This window comes from Enhydra lutris, unplaced genomic scaffold, assembly GCF_002288905.1.
Source record: "Enhydra lutris kenyoni isolate GAN:26980312 unplaced genomic scaffold, ASM228890v2 scaffoldscaffold91, whole genome shotgun sequence".
In the NCBI taxonomy this organism is placed as follows: Eukaryota; Metazoa; Chordata; class Mammalia; order Carnivora; family Mustelidae; genus Enhydra; species Enhydra lutris.
Window position 1 is genome coordinate 236,953 of NW_019154175.1, and position 21,206 is coordinate 258,158.

General features: G+C 38.1%; 1 pseudogene; it reads left to right on the plus strand.

The window, feature by feature from the left end:
- The first annotated feature begins 1,631 nt into the window (after positions 1 to 1,631).
- Positions 1,632 to 11,201, plus strand: LOC111162362 (annotated as a pseudogene).
- The last annotated feature ends 10,005 nt before the right edge of the window (positions 11,202 to 21,206 follow it).

The following is a 21,206-nucleotide window of genomic DNA, read 5'->3' on the forward strand; positions in this document are numbered from 1 at the left end:
TATTTTATTTGAAAGCTTATTAATGTGAGTTAGACCTTTCCAGTATCTCTTCTGTTGGTATGTGAGTCTACATTTGTACTTACTCTGGGTCATGTATATGTTGGGGGAAATTTCACAAAGTTGTGTATGATGACTACAGTTTTGTTTATTGGTTGATACAAGATCTTCATGGGAAATAAACATTTTCTTCATGGTTAGAATTCATTTAAAAATGCTTTAATTTGCTGAAAATCTTTTTCTAGGAGATTCAAATGAAAGTTTCTGGTGATTTCTTATTTCCTGGAACAATTCCCATGTTTTAAAATAGCATTTGATAATGTATCAGTTGGCTTCCTTTCTCCTTTCTGAAAAGCTCAGATATTAAAGTCAGAATAAGGTGGGCATTGTGCGGTAGTTATTGTGTAGGGGAGCCAGAGCTGGGTGAGGAGGGCATTCACAGGGCAGGGCACCCTAAAGCAATGTTGGAGGGCAAGCTGGGTGAAGTGAGCACCCATGAGTATAGGGAAGCCTAGCCATGAGGTTTCAGAGCCTGAGCAGAATAAAGATGTTGTCTATATAGGGAAAAGATGGCAGCAATAACGGGACATGGATTACAAAATGAGGGTGGGTAATCAAAAAGATAAAGACATCAAGAAAAATGGGAGTCAGGATTTTCATTATCTGTTGGAAAGGGAGAAAACTGGAATGGACACTTTGGTGTTAGGTTGGGATTTGTTGTATCTGTGTGAACTCATGATTTCAATAAATATAATAATTTAAATAATAAAATAAAGAAATAGATACAGATGTGTGCTGTGTATGTATGATGGCCTTGCAGTAGCATCCCTTCTCCACCCCAGCAGCAATGAGCAAACTTTTCATCCAGGTTTCTAAATGTCATTTCCTACTAAAAAGTATCAGAGCTTTCTAGAGATGACTGATTCCAGGCCTCAGTTAAAACTTTTGAGACATCTTATTGAGCCAAAGAGTAAGTTTTCTAGGAATGAAGGAGCATGTCAAATGAATACAGGCACAGCAAAGAAAACCATCAACAAAATGAAAAGGCATCCTACTGAATGGGAGAAAATATTTGCAAATCATATATCTGATAAGCAGCTAATAACCAAAATATGTAAAGAATTCATGCAACTCAATGGTAAAAAAAAAAAATCTTGTTTTAAAATGTGCAGAAGATCTGAATATACATTTTTCCAAAGAAGACATACAGATGGCCAATTTATAGTGTACCTGTACCTGTTGCTCAATGTCACTCATCATCAGGGAAATGCAAATCAAAACCACAATGAGATATCACCTCATACCTGTCAGAATGGCTATTATGAAAGAGACAAGAAATAACAAGTGTTGGTGAGAATGTAGAGAATACGTAACTCTTATACAGTGTTGGTGGGAATGTATGTTGGTGCAGCCACTATGGAAAATAGTATGAATTTTCTGCAAAAAAATTAAAAATAGAGCTACCATATGATCCAGCAATTCCATTTCTGGGTATTTATCTGAAGAAAATGAAAACACTAACTTGAATTCACCCCAAGTTCATGGCAGCATTATTTATAATAATGAAGATATGGAAACAAGTGTCCATTTTTGGATGAATGGATAAAGAAAATACGAAGTAGCCTGGTGCCCTTATGCAGCTCCTGCCTAGCTCTGCAGACAACCATAGAGCCATTGTCACCAGTGCTCTGACTGCTTCCTCATTCTGTCAAGCTGAACCTCTGGGAATGTGGTTTGAAGCTTTTGTTAAGAGGAGAAACAAAATGCTTCTGCCTCTTTTCAGGAACTGGAGGATAAAAAGAGTTATCAGAAGAATCAGAAGATGAAGGGTTGTAGTTAGAAGAGTTTCCCACATTGAAAACACTTGATCACAAAGAGCTGAAGATAAAGCAATGGTTTTAAAACAAACGGAAAGCAGCTGGTGAACCAATAAAGAAAGAGATAACACTACTTCACTTGCATAACTAAGGCTTATGAAATGCTATCTGATCCAGTGAAAAGATAAGCATTCCACAGTGTAGATCCTACTTTTGATAACTTGGTTCCTTCCAAAAGTAAAGCAAAGAACACTTTTCTTTGATGTATTTTCCCCAGTGTTTGAAAGGAATTCCAGATGGTCAAATAAAAAGAAAAAAGTCCCTAAACTTGGTATTATGAATTCATCATAAGAAGATATAGATCCATTTCATTCTTTCTGGTATAATTTTGATTCTTGGAGAGAATTTTCTTATTTAAATGAAGAAGAAAAAGAAAAAATAATATCGTGATGAGAGGAGATGGATTGAAAAACAGAACAGAGCAACAAAGACACAAAGGAAAAAAAAGAAATAAGCAGGATAAGAACATTAGTTGATAATGCTGTGATCCAAGGATTAAAAAAACTGAGGAAGAAGAAAAAGCCACAAAAGAAGCAGAAAAGAAAACCAAAGCAAAGCAAAAAGGAAGGAGAGAAAAACTGAAGAAAAACAAGGACAAGCTGAACCAGAAGCTGTTTGATTAGCAGAAGAGAAAGAAGAGGAGGAAGTCAGACAATGAGCATTTTTGGCTAAGAAGGACAAAGATATCCAGAAAAAAAAAAAGGCCATTTAAAGGAAAGGCAAAAACTTCAAAACTTGTCTAAGAGTTGGAATCACTTTCCTGACAATGAGGCAGAGCAGGTTAATGATGGAAGAAGTGGATACAATTTGTGATTGTCTTGAACTAGCAAGCTTACAGTATTTGAATGAAACACACCATCTACTAAAGAAGTAGGAAAGGCTGCTCTGGAAAAACATAAGAAATAAATGAACAAGTTAGAAAAGAGAAGAGGAGCCTGAAGGTCACATGCAACAGCATTTAAGAATGTAGACAAAGCAACTGGTGAAGTGGAAACAGCAGTACAAATTGGTCAGAAGACTACCCATCTGCAATTACTAATTAACCTCTTTCCTGCTGGAACAAATTCAGCATGGGAAGTTATGGCTCCATCCTACTAAGGATGAACATACATCCTTCTTCTGGAGTCAAGAGAACTGCCAAAGATGTTATTGATAAAGTAAAGAGTCTTCAAAAACTTGATCCTCATCAATAAGATGATAAAAGAAAAAGGCATTTGATAAATTTTAAAAAGAACATAGAGTGGTGCCTCAAGCAGACAACGCAACACCTTCAGAACCTAGTGGAAGGTCCACACACAGATTTCACCCCTTGAACAACAGAAGAACAGACGCTTTTGGAACAAACTTTGAAAACATACCCAGTAAATACATCTGAGAGATGGGGGCACATAGCAGAAGCAGTGCCTGGTGGGCTAAAGAAGGACGGTATGAAACAATGTAAGGAAACTTTTGAGATGCTAAAAGCAAAGAAGCTGCTGAAATGCAATGCTGAACACAAGTAGAGCCAAGAAATGGCTTGTGACAATTTTTGTTTTGTGTGCATTTTTATAGTAAAACTGAAAATACTGTACAAAAAAAAAGAAAGAAAAAGAAATCGTGCTGTATATTTACAATGAACTATTATTCAGCCATAAGAAAATGAAGTCTTGGGGCCTGGTGGCTCAGTTGGTTAAGCAGCAGACTCTTGGTTTCCAGTCAGGTCGTGGTCTCAGGTGGCGAGATGGAACCCTGCCTCAGACTCTGCGCTCAGCCTGGAGTCTGCATAAGACTTTCTTTCCCTTTGCCCCTCCCCATCACTCTCTCTCTCTCTCTGTCTGTCTCTCTCACATAAGTAAATAAATCTTAAACAGAAAAGAATGCAGTCTTGCCATGTGGAACATGAATGGACTTTGAGGGCATTGTGCTAAGTGAAATAAGTCAGATAGAGAAACAGACAGGATCTCACTTAGGATCTTATTTATATGTAGAATCTAAAAAACTCCAAAAACAAATGAAAAACCAAGCTCACAGATACAGAGAAGCTCAGTGGTTGTCAGAGGTGAGGGGTGGGGATAAGTGAAGTGGGTGACAGAGGTCAAGAGGTACAAAAGGTACCAACTTCCAGTTATCAAATAAATAAATAATGGGGATGTAGTGTACAACATGGCGACCCAAGTTAATAACACTATATTTGAAAATTGTTAAGAGAGTAGATCTTAAAAGTTCTCATCACATAAAATTTTTTTGGTAACACAAAATTTGGTAACACAAATTTGATATTCATATACATAATATATATCATGTATATGTTAATTAGACTTATGTATATGGATGGGTGTTAATTAAACTTATGTATATGAATATCAAATCATTATGTTGTATACCTGAAATTAACATATTGTTGCATGTTAATTATACCTCAATAAAAAAATAAATAAATAGAAAGTAATACAAAAACAACAAAAGGACATGAGTTAGCTTGAAGGAGATCCCACTGATCAATTTGAGCCTCCAAGAGATATAATCTATTATCTTACAGATGGTAACCCACTGAATATAATAGGAAGTTATGAGTCCATTTAATATAAATTAATAAATTTACATTGTTTTAATGTGCTTCTACACAAAATATTTATTAATTATAAAGGGAAGAGTAGGTTTGCAGTGGAGAAGCTTGGCAGACACGACCTAAATTATATAGTTAAAGGTGACATTCTCCATAAAGGAACAAATCAAAAGCTGCACCACCTAAGAATGCAATGAGAGGATGTCAGCATTGTTTCTGGAATATTCCTACCAAAGATGCCTAACCTGAATTTAATGAGGAGAAAATATCATCGGATGACTCTAAATTGAGAGGCATCCTATAAAATAGCTGGCCTGTCATTTTCAAATATGTCAAGGTCTTGAGTGTCAAGGTCAGAACTGTTCTATCCTAAAAGAGATTAGAAACGGGACCTGTCTTGATGCAATGTGTGATTGTGAACTGGATCTATGAACTACATTAATAGACAACTGGGGTCTGAGGATTAAATTGTAGTGCAGTGTCAGTGTTAACTTTATGATTGTGTTGGTTGTGTTGTGGACTGTAAAAGGATGCTCTTGTTTGTAGGAAAGATACACTAAAGCATTTAGAGGGTGATGGCGCATCAGGTTGGCAACTTGTTCTCAAATGGTCCAGGAAGAAAAGGCCTTTGAATTCTACTTGCAACTTTTCTATAAGTTTGACATTGTTCCAAGACCAAAAAATTGATGATAAAAATAAAAAATTAAAAATAATTCTCAAAATCACTAACTATAATTCTGAAAATGAATAGAAAAGAACAAATCAGTTTTGGCCAACTAACGTGAAGACACTTTAAGAGCAGTTTACATAAAACATCCCAGGCTGGACAAAATGCCACATAGCAAGGGGAGAAGCCTATATCCCGTGTGAGTACTGAGTACTCAAACTTGACGTCTGAAGTAGGCTAATGAGTGTAGAGTATATTTCTATATTATTAGAATAGAAAAAAGAATATATTTCTGTCTGCTAAGATAGAACATCACAAGTGTTTGGATTATAATTAGTTGATTGATTGATTCATCCTGACTCTTTCGTTTGCTAGCTATAAGACCTTGACATGTCACTTAATCTCTCTCTGTGCCTCAATTTCCTCGTAGATAAAATAAAGATAATTATAGGGCCTACTTCATAGGTGCCCAAAGGGTGAACTTTATTTACTTTTTTAAAAATTTTATTTATCAGAGAATGAGAGAGAGAGAGAGAGCATGAGTAGGGGAGGGGCACAGGGAGAGAGGGAGAAGCAGGCTCCCCACTGAGCAGGGAGCCCAACACAGGATTTGATCCCAGGGCCCTGGGATCCTGACTTGAGCTGAAGGCAGAAGCTCAACCAACTGAGCCACCCAGGTGTCCCACAATCGGTGAACTTTAAATGAGTTAGTGTACGTACAGTACTTCGATTATTGCCTGGCACAAAAAAAGTGCTACCTGAAGGTATTAGCGGTCATTGTTATTAATTCATTCACCAACAGTACAATTTGCATTTTCCAGTGTTAATGATGGTAATGCCATGGTGTGTCTCCCTACTGGGTTTTGAGAGAAACTTTCCCTGCTATGGAATTTCCTGTACCATCCCCCCAACCTCCCACACCCCCACCCAGCCTGTGTCCCTCCAGACCCTCCTCAAAGGCAGAGTGTCAATACTCACCATGGCCTTTTCATTCTGACCCTAGAACCACACTGGCCAAGCTGGGAGCACTTAGCCAGAATATCTAGAACATATCTTATATTTTCTGGCAAATGGTTCATTGTTTTCCTTCATGCCATTCTGCCTTTAGGATGTTTGCCTCTTTACCTCTTTGTAGAATTAATCAAACTGTCTGGGACTATTGACCAAACCTACCTCCTCTGTGTCACACAGAGCTCCTCTGTTCACCTCAGTTCCATTTTGAAGTCAATGCATTTGAAACTGAAATACTGCTACATTTTTGATGTTTTCTCTTTTCAATAACCATGCAACACTTAGGCCCCCAAAATTGATGATTATGAGATTATTGAACTCTGACAGAGAAGGGCTTACGTAATTTTTTTAGGATCATGTGCAACATTTTAAGCTTTAATTATTGTTATCAATCAATAGTTAGACTTTTGTTCTTGTTTGCATCTGTTTATGGGGCTCATTTAGGCAACTCTCTTATGGTCTGTGAGTCATTTACTTATGCATTTTATTGCTGTGTCACCATGAAGAGCAGATGGCAGTAAATATATCCTGACTTGATTTAAGGACTTGAATCTCCCTGGCATTTATGGATTGCCACTTTTAATGCTGCCATCCTCTTTAAAGTTGCTTGCTTGAGAGCACCTGAGACTAGATGGCAAAAACCTGCATGTCCTTTACCTCATCTAGTACATGTGCCTAAATGTGTACACCAATGAATAGAATATGAATTTCAAAGTCAGTCACAGCTGTGTTTAACACTTGGCTCTTGAAGAAAGTAGCTCATAATAGCTGATGAATTTGGGCAAATTTCTTCATTAAAGAATGGAGCTATTGACAGTTGACTCCCCAAAAGGCCACCAGAAAAACAAAACAAGACCCACTGGCCAAAAAAATCTATGTGTATTGGATTTGCTGTAGTAAGGGTGAACATCATCTTGACAGTAATATCTCAGAAGGGAGAAGTCAGCGGAGGATAGTTATAGGATTTAGGTAGGCTGGATAGTATTCAAGGTAGAGAACTAGTTGAGGTGGGCAGAAATGATGAAATCACAACTTTGGATTGGGGGGTCTAGGGAGACAAGTATGCAGCTAATGTTGGAATTAACCTATTTTATTTGGTTCAGGGTCTTATTTTCCAAGGGCAAGGAGTTAGGTCAATTTTTTTTTTTTTCAGTATTGTCTAACACTGGGTACATCCAGTTCCAGGACTATTTAACACAGGTTTAGGAAATTTGTTACTTTTAGTTCTTAGTGATCAAATTATGTCATCAGATTTTCCTATGAAATAGAATACTGTATATAAATGAGACTTGCACTGAGTAAGTGCTCATTAAAATCTTAGTTTCTTTTCTCTCCTAGCACAGCTGCTTCCAAACCTTCCCACCTCTCTTTTTTATATGGAGAACTCCTCTTCATATTAACACCATCTAAATCCATGGTCTGCCATAGTACTAGTACTCAAAAAAGCTTATTAAATGAGTAAATAAAAATCAAAAGATTAGACTTGGAAAATCAAAGTATTTGCAGAATTTTAATAATAGCTTAAACCCATGAAATTGGATTTCTTCCAAGTATAATTAATTAATTTATTGTTGTACTGAATGCAAATTTCTCATTAACTCATTGAAGTTCTGGAAACTTGAAAACCTAAAGGAAAACACTAGATTTTTATTCCAAATATTGAAATTATTCAACTTTGTTGTCTCTCATGGGAAAACAAGTTATCCAAATTAGTTAAGAGTCATTATATAAGGATCTGCTAAGGATGCTGCTCCGACATCAGAATAAAGTGAGAGGTCTAAAGCTCAGGTTCTGTTTAACATTTTTTCCCCTTTGAACTTGTAGTCTTTGTTTTTGATCACCTTCATTAGAAAATGATTTCAGGTGCTTCTGAATTGCTTTGCATCTACTTTTACAGATAAAGTGCAATAAATCGTACAATTGTAAAGGTCTTACAACCCATACTGCTCTGTTTTCCCACAGCGTTGCCTGCTTTCTCTCTCTGTCTCCCTAACTCTGTCTCTCTCTCTCTCTCTCTCTCGCTCGCACACACACACACACACACACGCACACACACAGAGATTCCAAACATCAGCAGTTCCCGGACCATTAGAGCCTCTCAGAACTTTTAATGGTACAGATATCAGAATCCCTTTCTCTCCTCATTCACTCCGAGAAGATTCGGACTCAGTCAAGTCTGAGCTGAGCAGGTAGGAATCTGCTCTTTTGCAAAGCACCTCAGGAGATTCTGGTGATCAGCCAGGTTTGGGAACCACCCCCTGAGGTATATGGCCATCAGGGCATTCCCAGCTCCTGGGGGTTCGGACGAGCCCTGCATCCTCTGGCAGCCATTCACACACATAGGGTGCAAGGGCTTGTTTTCCTTTCCTGCCACCATTCTAGCTTTACTGGAGTCCCCCAGGTTGCATCTGGTTCTGGGCATGCTTCATTAGCTGCAAGGTTAATACAACTGTGACTTTTGTTTTGTTTTGTTTTGCAAGGGCCACCAAAAGGGCGAGATGAACAGGAAACGTAATTGAATACAGTAAAATTCTATTTTTCTTTTAAGCAACTGGAGTCCCCTTTATTCCTTCATGTGCACTAGGTGTAAGGAGTTGATGTGTCAGCTGATCACTGTTCTTGGAAACCTCACCAAGAAATGTCTGAGTTTCTATAGAATTTAAAGTCCAGACGGATCTGTTTGAGTTTGGAGGCAGGTGCTAATTCTTAGGGCTATAGCAGGCCTCTCTCGCTCTTTCATGTGGCGTTGGACTAACAATAGCTACCGTTTATTGGCAGCTGCTATGTTCAGAGAACAAGTTCAGCACTTTTTCTACTTTGTTTCATTTAATCCTAATAGCAACACCAAAACCTGTTTTCCTCATATTACAGAAGAAACTGAGGCTGGGTTAAAATTAAATTATTTACTTGGGGTTAGACGCTAGGTACACTGAACAGCCAGCCTGGAAACCCAGGTTTTTAGCTCCAAACCTGTACCCTGAAGGCATTACAGAATAGTGATTACAACTGTGGGCTTTGAGCCCTCCTGCCTGGCCTCAATCCCCCACTGTGTAACCCTGAGCAACTTGTAGATCCCCTTTGTGCCTCAGGTTCCTCATCTGAAAATGGGGTTCTTAACCCAGTTAATAGATGGGCAAAAGATCTGGACAGATGGCAAATAAGCATATAAAATGCTCAACATCGTATTTTGTCATTAGGAAATTGCAAATGAAAACAACAATGACATACCACCACACACCTATTGAAATAGCTAAAATCCAGGGGCGCCTGGGTGGCTCAGTGGGTTAGGACTCTGCCTTCAGCTTAGGTCATGATCTCAGGGTCCTGGGATCGAGCCCCACATCGGTCTCTCTGCTCAGCGGGGAGCCTGCTTCCCCCTCTCTCTCTGCCTGCCTCTCTGCCTGCTTGCGATCTCTGTCTGTCAAATAAATAAATAAAATCTTTTAAAAAATTAAAAAAAAAAAAAAGAAAGAACTAAAATCCAGAACACTGCCAACCCCAAATACTGGAGAGGATGTGGAGCAACAGGAACTCTCATTTATTACTCGTGGAAATGCAAAATGGTATAGCCACTTTGGAAGATAATTTGGTGGTTTGTTTATTTGTTTTAAAGATTTTTATTCATTTATTTGTCAGAGAGAGAGAGAGAGAGAGTGAGTGAGCACAAGCAGGGGAGTGGCAGGCAGAGGGAGAAGCAGGCTCCCTGAGGAGCAAGAAGCCCAATGTGGGCTCAACCCCAGGAAGCCCAGTTCATGACCTGAGCTGAAGGCAGCCGCTTAACCAACTGCGCCACCTCGGTGTCCCCAGTTTGGTGGTTTTTATAAAGTTATACATTCTTACCATACAATCTAGCAATGATACTCTTCAGCATTTACTCGAACAAGTTGAAAACATGTCTGTGCAAAATCTTGCACATTTACAACAGCTTTATTCTTCATTGCCAAAACTTGGATGCAACCAAGATGCTCAACTGGTAAATGGGTGAACAGGCACATCATTACGATGGAAGATTATTCAGCAATATGAAGAAATGAGCTATCAAGCCACACAAGATGTGGAAGAACCTAACTGCATACTGCTGAGTGAAAGAAGCCATTATGAAAAGCCTGCACATTATATGATTTCAACCATAGCATATTCTGGAAAAGGCAAACTATGAAGAAAGTAAAAAAAGCAGTAATTGCCAAGGTTCAGGGATAGAAGGGAAGGATCACTAGGTGGAACACAGGGGAATTTTAGGGCAGTAAAATTATTCTGTATGATATTGTAATGGTGGATATATATCATTACACGTTTATTAAAACCCATCGACCTGTACAACACAAAAGTCAACTCTAACATAAACTGTGGACTTTAATTAATAATAATGCATCAATATTGGCTCATCACTTGTAAAAAAAAAAAAAGTACTACATTAATGCAAGATGTAGATAATAGGGAAAACCGTGTGCATGGTGGGATGGAGAGAGGAGGGAAAATAGGGTATATGGGAACTCCCTAAACTTCCCACATAATTTTTCTGTGAACCTTGAGTTGCTCTAAAAAATAGTCTGTTAATTAATGAAGAATGTCTAAAAAAATACAGATATTTAAATAAAACCCTTAAAAAATGCCAGGTACTGAATAAATATTATTATCATTGTTGTTGTTGTTATTTTTATTACTAATCTGTATCACTTCCTTGGAAGTGATCCAGACATTTGTCTGAAAGCAGCCTGAAGTTTTGGTGGGAAATTTAGTGTGACCTTGGGCAGGTAACATAAACTCTCTGTACCTCCATTTCCTTCTCTATAAGGTGGGGATGAGAATTGTACATACTTCTTGGGTTGCTGTGAAAAATCAATGGGTCAATGAATATAAATTTTCAGAACAGTGCCAGGCATGTAAGTGGAGCTTACATAGCTACTTACATAGCTACTTTTACTGTGTTTCTATATGACCTCCTAACCTTCCATACTCCATGGAACTCAGCTCAAACCCATCACCTAATTTTTGTTTTCTTTGCTTGCCCCCATTTTAGCACAAGAACTTATATTTGGCCTCAGTACAGGATGCGGCACATCGAGATGCTCAACATCTGCTGAACAAACTGGCAGAGCTGTAGACCTGAAACCTGGACACCTCACCTGCAAGGAGGCCTTCAGCGTTCTAAGTTGTGAGAGCACTGAACGTTATATGGGTCTTACATGCAGTCCGGATTTTGAGGAGTACATTTGCTTTCCTGGGGGACTCCCTCCTTTACTATCTAATGTGTCTTGGGCTCTTCTTGGGTTATTCTAACGTTTGGGCACTAGTTCTACAATATCTACCTCCTCTTCGGGTTTACAACTCCGACGGACGATATTATAATTAATTTCAGCTGTTTGATATCCCAGTGATGGTAGGTTCTTAGTCCTATGGTTGACTTTGAATTTGGGAGGTATTGTTTCTGGTCTATCAAACTTCATCAAGTTTATATCTAACCTTCACAGTCTGATATGAATTCTAGATTTCAAATAACCTTTAATCTCTTAGGGGGCAGAATTACAAGTATTCCACCAAAGTTAGTTTCTTTGTCTAGAATGGTATACATATATATGTGTGTGTTTATGTGCACAGGCGCATGCATGTGTATATGTATGAAAGATATGTATTGTTTTAAGTTCCTTATGAATTCTACAGATATTTAATTAAAATATATAGACACTGAATGTTCTCAAAACAGAGTCACTTTTTTATGAGTGCTTAAAAGATTGACGTGTTTAGGTCTAACTCTTCTGGGGAAAGAGTGAATGAAGACAGTTTTAACAACAGCAAAAGAATCTATTGCCTTGCATTTTTAGATATGATAATTATAATACCAATGCATAAAAATTAGAATCAAGTTATTTCAAACTAAAAAAAAATCTGGGGAAAATGTACATACAAAATATGATATCTTTACTGATAATTCTAATAATAGGCTGAAAACACATGTATACTTTTTACAAATAAACTAAATAATAGTAATTCACTGGTTCTGACTTATGCTCCTTGGAGTTCTTAAATATGAATCTTAATCTTTCAAGGTGGCCTAGAGGATGCATTTGGTTTATCAATGTTGATGGTGTGGAAAATTCTCAAAGGAAAGAACTCCGTCTCTCTGGATAGTTTATCAATAAGCCAGTGAATGCTTGACCCTTTTATTGAGCCAATCAATTGTGTTTGTTGATTATTCCAGCTTCACGGGGAAGCTGGAACCAAATGGCTCACGAGACAGTGTTATTAAAAGGCTTTTGTTCCTTAGAAGAGAGATACTTCACAAATATTAAAATTTTTTGGAATTCTCTCTGGAATACTAGAAGTTTGCCCTGAGTACATTGTACATAAAATAGATTCTGTATCATTGTGATAAGGGAAGGAGGACTCTGCAGGGCTAGGTAGGATGCATTTTCTAAAATGAGAAAATTAAGATCCTGGGTAGTCAAGTGACTTATATTTTTTATTATTATTTTTAAAGATTGTATTTATTTATTTGACAGAGAGAGAGAGAGTGCACAAGCAGGGGAAGCAGAAGAGGGAGAGGGAGAAGCAGGCTCCCCGCTGAGCAGGGAGCCCAACGCAGGACTTGATCATGACCTGAGCTGAAGGCAGGCACATAACCCACTGAGCAACTCAGGCATCCCTCAAGTGAATTTTAGGTAGCCAACATGAAACTTGTCTTTCTGCTTGATTTAACTGCTCCCACTCTATCTCCTCCTATAAGGGTATAAATATCCTCTAACTTCCCTAATTTTTCATTACCTCCACCAACTGGTCACTGCCCCCAGGCTTAGCCCATTATAATATATACTTTTCACTGCAGTTGAAATGGTCTTTCTAAAATGCACATCTAATCCTATGACTCCTCTCTTTAAAATCCTTCAATGGCTTTCCATTGCTTTTTGGTAGAGTAAACCTTTCATTGGGTCAACAACGTCAGACATAATCTCCTCATTAACACATCACTACACATATCTCTCACACTCTTGGAGTAAGCTTCACAACCTCTGGCCTTCTATTACCTCAGCCTGTAATGTACCCTACACCAGCTGATTCTTAGAAGAGGTAATTCCTTCAGGTGTCTACTTAGATCTCATTTCCTCTTCCTATTCCCTAAACTCTGCTTTTACTATCCTCACCCATTCTCCTTAATTCTTTATCATAAAAGGTCTGGGAACTGTGATGGTAAAACACAGTCCACTCCTCGAGCTTTCTGGGGGGTGTTGGGAAGTGGAGGGGCAGGAAGGCCCTTGGAAGGAACAGTCCTGCATTGGTTAAGTTTTGCCTCTGTCATGTGAATGATTGAGATTTCTGTTCCAGTTAAAAACAAAGCTATTTGCTTCTCTTCATCAAGATCTTGTGTAGCCTCATGGCTCCTGTGGTGGGTGAAATGCCGTATTAAATGGCATGCGGGATTCCCTGGGTCTAAGAATCTGCTTTTCTCTGGGTAAGCTATCTTTCTGTTCTTAGGCTCAGGTATCTTGTTCCTTCCATGTTTCAAAATGTCTGTCCAAGCTAGCTCTAAGAATTGATGAGAAATACTAGAGAGGTTGAAGGGGCAACTGAATGATTGCCCTTTGTCAATTTATTTTCATCTTTAAGGCAAAACCATCACATGCATGCTAGTAAATGTGTAACAATCAACCATCTAGGGGTGAAGAAGGAAGCCTATATTTGCAATATTTGCTTGTTTCTGTGGTGGAAATTCTCCCACCATCCTCACTTTTAAGCTACAAACATGCAGTAGCACACCACTCCATAGCATTTCCACAGGACAGAAAAAGTAGGTGCAAATAACTTCAAGAAGGCAGATAATAGTAAAGTAATAAAATACAAAAGTAAATAAATACTATACAGTAAAGCAGAAAAATAATTAGAATGTGATGAGTTTTGAGTATTTGTTTTTAATATAATTTATTTAATTCTAATTTAATGTAATGTTGAATAAGGCCTTTCATTAGCAACTGACTTGCAAGATTCTGAAAATGTAACCATCAATTCTCATAAGCTGGGGTGAATCAGTTCAAGCACATACTGAACACCATTTTCTCCCCTTAGCATGAAAGGTCTGTTCACTTTGAGATTCAGCAAACATGAAACTTAAACTTCCTAATTCCCTGCAGGAAATTAACTTGTGTATAAAATTAGAGTTGTGAGTTAGGTACTAAAGGTATTGTAAATGGGGCATCTGGGTGGCTCAGTGGGTTAAAGCCTCTGCCTTCGGCTCAGGTTATAATCTCAGGGTCCTGGGATTGAGCCCTGCATCGGGCTCTCTGCTCGGCGGGGAGCCTGCTTCCCTCTCTCACTGCCTGCCTTTCTGCCTACTTGTGATCTCTGCCAAATAAATAAATAAAATCTTTTTTAAAAAAAGGTATTGCAAGTAAGAAAGGTTAAGAAATGTTACACTGATCTTTTCTCACTGTCAGGTGATTTTCTTGTTGTTGTTCCAGTATGTTTTTCCCATGAAGGAAACACACACCAACTTAATAACATACAGAAATTTATATCTTTAGATTTAATGGCTTTCAGTGTTACTCAAATGTTGTCTGCTAACCCACAGTATTGTTATTGCCTGGCATCAGGATGGAAATGAAGATTCTCAGGTATTATCCAAAACTCTTGAATCACAATCTGCATTTTGACAAGATCTACCTGCTCAGTAAATTTTGAGAAGCATTGGGTCGCCTGGGTGACTCAGTTGTTAAGCATCTGCCTTCAGCTCAGGTTATGATCCCAGAGTCCTGGGATTAAGCCCTGCATAGGGCTTCCTGCTCAGCGGGAAGCCTGCTTCTCCCTCTCCCACTCTCCCTGCTTGTATTCCTTCTCTTGCTATCTCTCTCTGTCAAATAAATAAAATCTTAAAAACAAAATTTTTTTTTTTTTTTTGAGAAGCACTGACAGACTGAGTATCAGCTTGAAGTTAGACAAGTCTGGCTCTAGAACAACACTATCCAATAGAACTTTCTGTGAGGATGGAAATGTTCCATATCTGTGCTGCTCAAAACACTAGCTGTTAACCACATGGGGCTATTGAGTGCATGAAAAGTGGCTAGTGCCTGAAGAAGGTCCCCTTGAGTATTCAGCAACGTATGAGATTAGCACATGTGTATGAGGAAATTATGTGTATGTACTAGATTGGCACATGTGTATGAGGAAATTATTCACATTGGGAAAGAACCATCCAAGAAGATTAAAGAGAATAATGCTTACCACCAGGAGAGCCAGGAATAGTTCTTGTTCTTATAAATCCAGTGTTCTATACAGTGAAGCAAATGTTAAGTGCTTAGCTAGTGTTACGGTTAGTGTTGGTGTTGAATCCTTATACTCTTAAGAAAGTTACTATTATTAACCTTCATTTATAGATGAAAACAGGAACAGAGAAGTTCGGGAACTTGCCCAAGATCACACAGCCAATAAGGAGTACAACTGAATCTCAAATTTGTTCTATTTGACTTAAAAACTCATATTTTCAACCATAATGATGACCCATCTCCAATAGATTATTTTTTTCTCCTCTGCTCTTCAGTACTGAGCTTGCTCCAAAACTGGATTTCAGTAGAAGTTGATTCCTCAAAAGGATTTGTGGTTGATAAGATAGATTGTCCTTCCATAAACCATTTTTGGAAAATGTCAGTGCTCCCTGGGAAGCGACTCACACATCATTTCCCATTTTCCCCTGCACTGATGCTAGCATGATTTCTTAAATGCTGGTAATATGTGGGAAGGTAATTGGAGCCTTGCCGTCTCTGCTAGGAACTAAAAGTATAAGACAATGAATTGGTGATCTGAGCCACTGTCTGGCCTTCCTTCCATTACTTTGTTAATCATGGCACTGCTCTCTGCCCTGGGTTTAATGAGTTTATTTTTAATGTCCCCATATAAAATCATTTTCCCCATTCACAAACTGAAATGCTCCATAATTTGCAACTCTTCTCTGCCTTCCTACCCCGACTGAGCACTTGATCGCCTTTTTTCATGTCATTCTCTAACCTCTAGGCATAGCTATCTTGCCATGCCAGTCACCTCAGGGGTTCTATATCTTCTCCAAGACCAAGTAGAAAGTCTTTATTTTTGGTTTATGTAACCCATGTGTCAGTTTTAGATCTTTTACCCACTGAAACCCAAATAGGATCACCTCAATCCAAGATAATTCATGTTTCTTTCCACGATTTCTGTCTCTTCATCTTTTGCATGAATACTCCTACTCCTTGGCTCGGATTTTAGTAGGTAGTGCCTTTGCAGGTATGATTCTGCTTCTTTGTAAGTTCTATAAACATTTAAGAACCTCACTAGAATTTGGCCTTGAAATTAGCTGCCTTAAAGCTAATTTTGGGAAGATTTATATTGCATTAGTGCAAGTGACTTCAAATTGAACATTAGATATTCCTTTTTTGAAATGCCTTGTAGCTATTCCCACATTACTGGCCTTTTACCCTACATGGTCTCCAACTGTGCATCGTAAACACTCCCTGTTTAGATGTTAAAATTTATTTCTTTCTTTGCTTTAGGAAGACCGCTCTAGCCACTTTTTAAAACATTTACCATGGTACCTGCTGACATTCACACTCTTTGGTCTGTCAATAAGTAGCAATCTAAATATTGGCTCAAAAAATTACAGTAGCCTCCCTAAGAGGAATTCTGGTGCCAGTTGTTAAGACAGTACATTTTTCACTTCCACTGACCTAATTTTTGCTAACATTTCCAGCCTCGTCTCCCCACTAGTGCACGTGCTATTTCTGTTATCAACATAGTATGTTTTTCCTCATTTCCATATTTTAAAAAGATGTCACTACTTCTTTTGCCTGGAACTCCCTTCCATCCTCCCATAAAAGGAAATATATATTTTAAAGGGAAAGTCTTGCCTCTATACAATATAAATTTTTTTAAAATCAAAGATTTTATTTAACTCATTAATTAATGTGGGAAAAAGTAAGATGCTACAACAGGTTCAAAGGACAGTCCAGAGAGCAGAAACATATACAGGCCATACAGGCCATCAGGAGTATGAAGACAAATTTTCTTCAGAAATGCAAAACTGGTTTATTCCACATTGGGGGAGGAAAATCAATTGAAGCTTCATCAGGAAAAAATGCATTTGTACACCTCTGGACAAAATTAATTTGCACTGCTCTAAGTTGTCTACAAATTACAGAGCTATAAGTAGCTCAATGTCTATGAAGGGCACAAAGACCCCATAAAACCAGGTATCTTTGGAGGATGTGCTAGACACCACTTGGTTTTCATTAAAGACATCCAGTAAGATTTTTCATGCATTTCCAAGGAATTCACAATTTTCCCTTTTATTCTTTTATTTCCTCTACTATCTTCTGCTCCTTTCTTCCTCTCTTTCTTCCCATTTCTAATTCCCAGTGGTTGACTCATTTATTTCTAGATAGTCTCAACCTGTGTACTTAATCTACAGTTTGTGCCGAATCTGCATCATTAGCTTGCCAAACAGTGGTTTGTTTTTTTTCTTATTTTTTTTTTCTTTCTTTCTCCTTTTGAACAGAATTGGGAAACCATTGTGTGCTTAGGTTTCTGGTTACTCTAATGTTGCATTCACTTGGGTTTGGAGGCTTGAATTAACTTGAATGAGCTGTATGTTCTCTTAATACATTTTTCCATATCTTAGACTTCAATTTCTTCTGTATGAGGTTGGAAGGTTGAATATAGTTCAAATATTATTCTCTTTAACAAAGAAGCAAAAGGGACCTTGAGGAATTCCATATTTGCTGTCATTTGTTGCATTTTATGCATACATATTCTATAAATAGTGGTCCTCTGCTTTATATATTCATTTACTTGCTCTAAGAATAAGGCTTTGTTGCCTGTAACATTTATCATAATTCTCTGAATATTAAAGGAGTTAGTCTCTGGCATTTGGTTCACAGGCTAATACAACTCTTCAGCATTTATCTTTTGTCATTTCTATATTTATGTCTTAAATGTGAACTGTTTGCAGAGCTGTAGTGCTCTGGTTTCTTTATGTTCTTCTTCACTTTCTTCCTTCTTGGGATGATACATAATAATACTGTTAGAACTGTATTGTAATAGTCAATACTTTATAAAGGTAAATTGTATTAAGGCTCCTGATAATTCATGCTATGTAATTCTTACTGGAATATACGTTACCAAGTGACTTAATTAGGTGGCCACAGAAGGGGCCTATTGATGCTGAGACAGTATTAATTTCAGAAAAGGATGGCCAATGATTAAACCAAATGGCACTTGAAGGACGGAGGTAAGTAGGATCTCATGCTGGTGTAGAGAGAAATCTTGTGATAACAAGATCATGTATAATGTAAACAAACTAAAGCTATCCAAACAGTGTCACAGTGATTCCTCAGTGACTTAAAAGCACAAATAAGGGTTACTATTCCACTGGATTTTCAATTCTGAATCTTGCCCAATGTTAAGAACAGAGAGGAAAATCTTTTTTTTTAAATTTTAAGATTTTATTTATTTATTTGACAGAGAGATCACAAGTAGGCAGAGAAGCAGGAAGAGAGAGAGGGGGAAGCAGGCTCCCTGCTGAGCAGACAGCCTTACACGGGGCTCGATCCCAGGACCCTGAGATGGTGACCCGAGCCGAAGGCAGAGGCCCAACCCACTGAGCCACCCAGGCACCCCATCAGAGAGGAAAATCTTATGTTGTTCTCCTAGATGCTCTGGGTGCAGTTGGACAATCTTTGGTGTGGTCGAGACTATAAAAACTGCTGCTCACAAAACTGGGGATTGAGAATCTCTGGCCTGGGTTGGAGAGGAAGGCTCTGCCTGCCGCAGGCACTGTAGTAGGTAGAAAGCCAGGCTGTGGCAGGTGGGGCCAACTTTAAGTGTGTTGTCATGCAATGGGCACCTTCATGGTCTCTGTCTATGGCTTCTCTTAAGAGACCTCTGCTATTTGTATGTCTTCTTTTTTTTACTGTTCTTTGGAGAAATGTCTGTTCATGCTTTCTGCCCATTTCTTGGTGATATTTTTTGTTTTTTGGTTTTTTTTTTTTTTTTTTTTTGAGTGTTGGTTTTGCTATGTTCTTTATAGATTTTGGATACTAGCCCTTTATCTGATAAAACATTTGCAAATATCTTCTCCTATTTCATATGTTGCCTTTTAGTTTTGTTGACTGTTTCCTTTGCTGTGCAAAAGCTTTTGATCTTGATGAAGTTCCAATAGTTCATCTTTGCTTTTGCTTCTCTTGCCTTTAGAGACATGTCTAGCAAGATGTTGGCTGCAGCCGAGGTCAAAGAGGTTGCTGCCTGCATTCTTCTCTAGGATTTTGATGGATTCCTCTCTCATATTTATGTCTCTCATCCATTTTGAGTTTATTTTTCTGTATGGTGTAAGAAACAGGTCCAGTGTCATTCTTTTGCATGTGGCTGTCCAATTTTCCCAACACCATTTGTGGAAGAGATTTTTTTTTTCATTGGATTTTCTTTTCTGCTTTGTCAAAGAATTGTTGACTATAGGGTCCCTATTCTTGGTTTTTTATTCTGTTCCATTGATCTATGTGTCCGTTTTTGTGCCAGTACCATACTGTCTCGATGATTGCAGTTGTGTAATACAGCTTAAGTCTGGAATTATGATGCTTCTGGCTTTGGTTTTCTTTTTCAACATTACTTTGGCTATTTGGATCTTTTCTGGTTTCATACAAATTTTAGGATAGTTTGTTCCATCTCTATGAAAAATGCTCGTGGTATTTTGATACAGATTGCATTGACTGTGTAGATTGCTTTGTGAAGCATAGACATTTTAACAATATTTGTTCTTCCAATCAGACATTTCTCCAAAGAAGACATACAAATGGCCAACAGACACATGAAATCATGCTCAACATCACTTGGCATCAGGGAAATACAGATCAAATCATGATGAAATACCACCTCACACCAGTCAGAATGCCTAAAATCAACAACTCAGGAAACAGCAGATGTTGGTGAGAATACAGAGAAAGGGGAACCCTCTTACACTGTTGGTGGGAATGCAAACTGGTGCAACCAATCTGGAAAACAGTATGGAGGTTCCTCAAAAAGCTAAAAATAGAGCTACCCTATGACCCAGCAATTGCACTACTATGTAATTATCCAAAGGCTACAAGCATGGTAATTTGAAGGGGCACATGCACCCCAATGTTTACAGCAGCAATGTCCACAACAGCCAAATTATGGGAAGAGCCCAGATGTCCATTGGCAGATGAATGGATAAAGAAGATGTGGGGAAAAAAAAAAAAATACACACACACACACACACACAATGGAATATTACTCAACAATCAAAAAAGAATGGAATCTTGCCATTTGCAACATGAATGGACTAGAGGATATTATGCTAAGTGAAATAAGAGAGAGACAAATACTGTATGATTTTACTCACATGTGGAATTTAAGGAAAAAAAACAGAAGAACATAGAGGAGAGGAAGGAAAAATAAAATATGAAAATTGAGAGGGAAGCCAACGATAAGAGACCCTGAACTCTAGTAAATAAATAGGGTTGCTGGAGGAGAGATGAGTCAGGGGAAGGATAACTGGGTGATGGTTATTAAGGAGGGCATTTGGTATAATGAGCCCTGGATGAATGACTAAATTCTACCACTGAAACTAATAAAAAAATAAAATAAAATATAGGAGAAATAAATACACCACCAGCACAGATGGGGATGATTAAAAAAAGAAAGAGAGAGACCTCTCTTATAGCTTCCTGGAAAGATTAGTGGGGAAGGGGAGATTTTAGCTTCAAAGAGAAACCCCTAGAATTCCTGGTTTTTCTTCTTTCTCTTCTTGTGCAGTGTCTCTCCCATCACAATCCTCTGAGCTACAGGCAGTTTAGCTGTATTAACCAGTTTTAGACAGTGAAAGGGAATGGCAGGACATAAAGTGTATAACCTAAAACAAACAAGCAAACAATGGTGTGCCAGGCATTGTTCTCATTGGTTTAATTATTAATTTGTTTACTCCTCATCACAACTAAGTAAGGCAGATAATATATGACACTTTACAGATATGTGGATTATATAAAATTACACACATGTTGTTCTATATAATTCAGTTATTTTGCCTTGCAAAGCAGTAATCCATTAAAAATAAGGCTCTTCTTATTTTACATGATAGCTAATC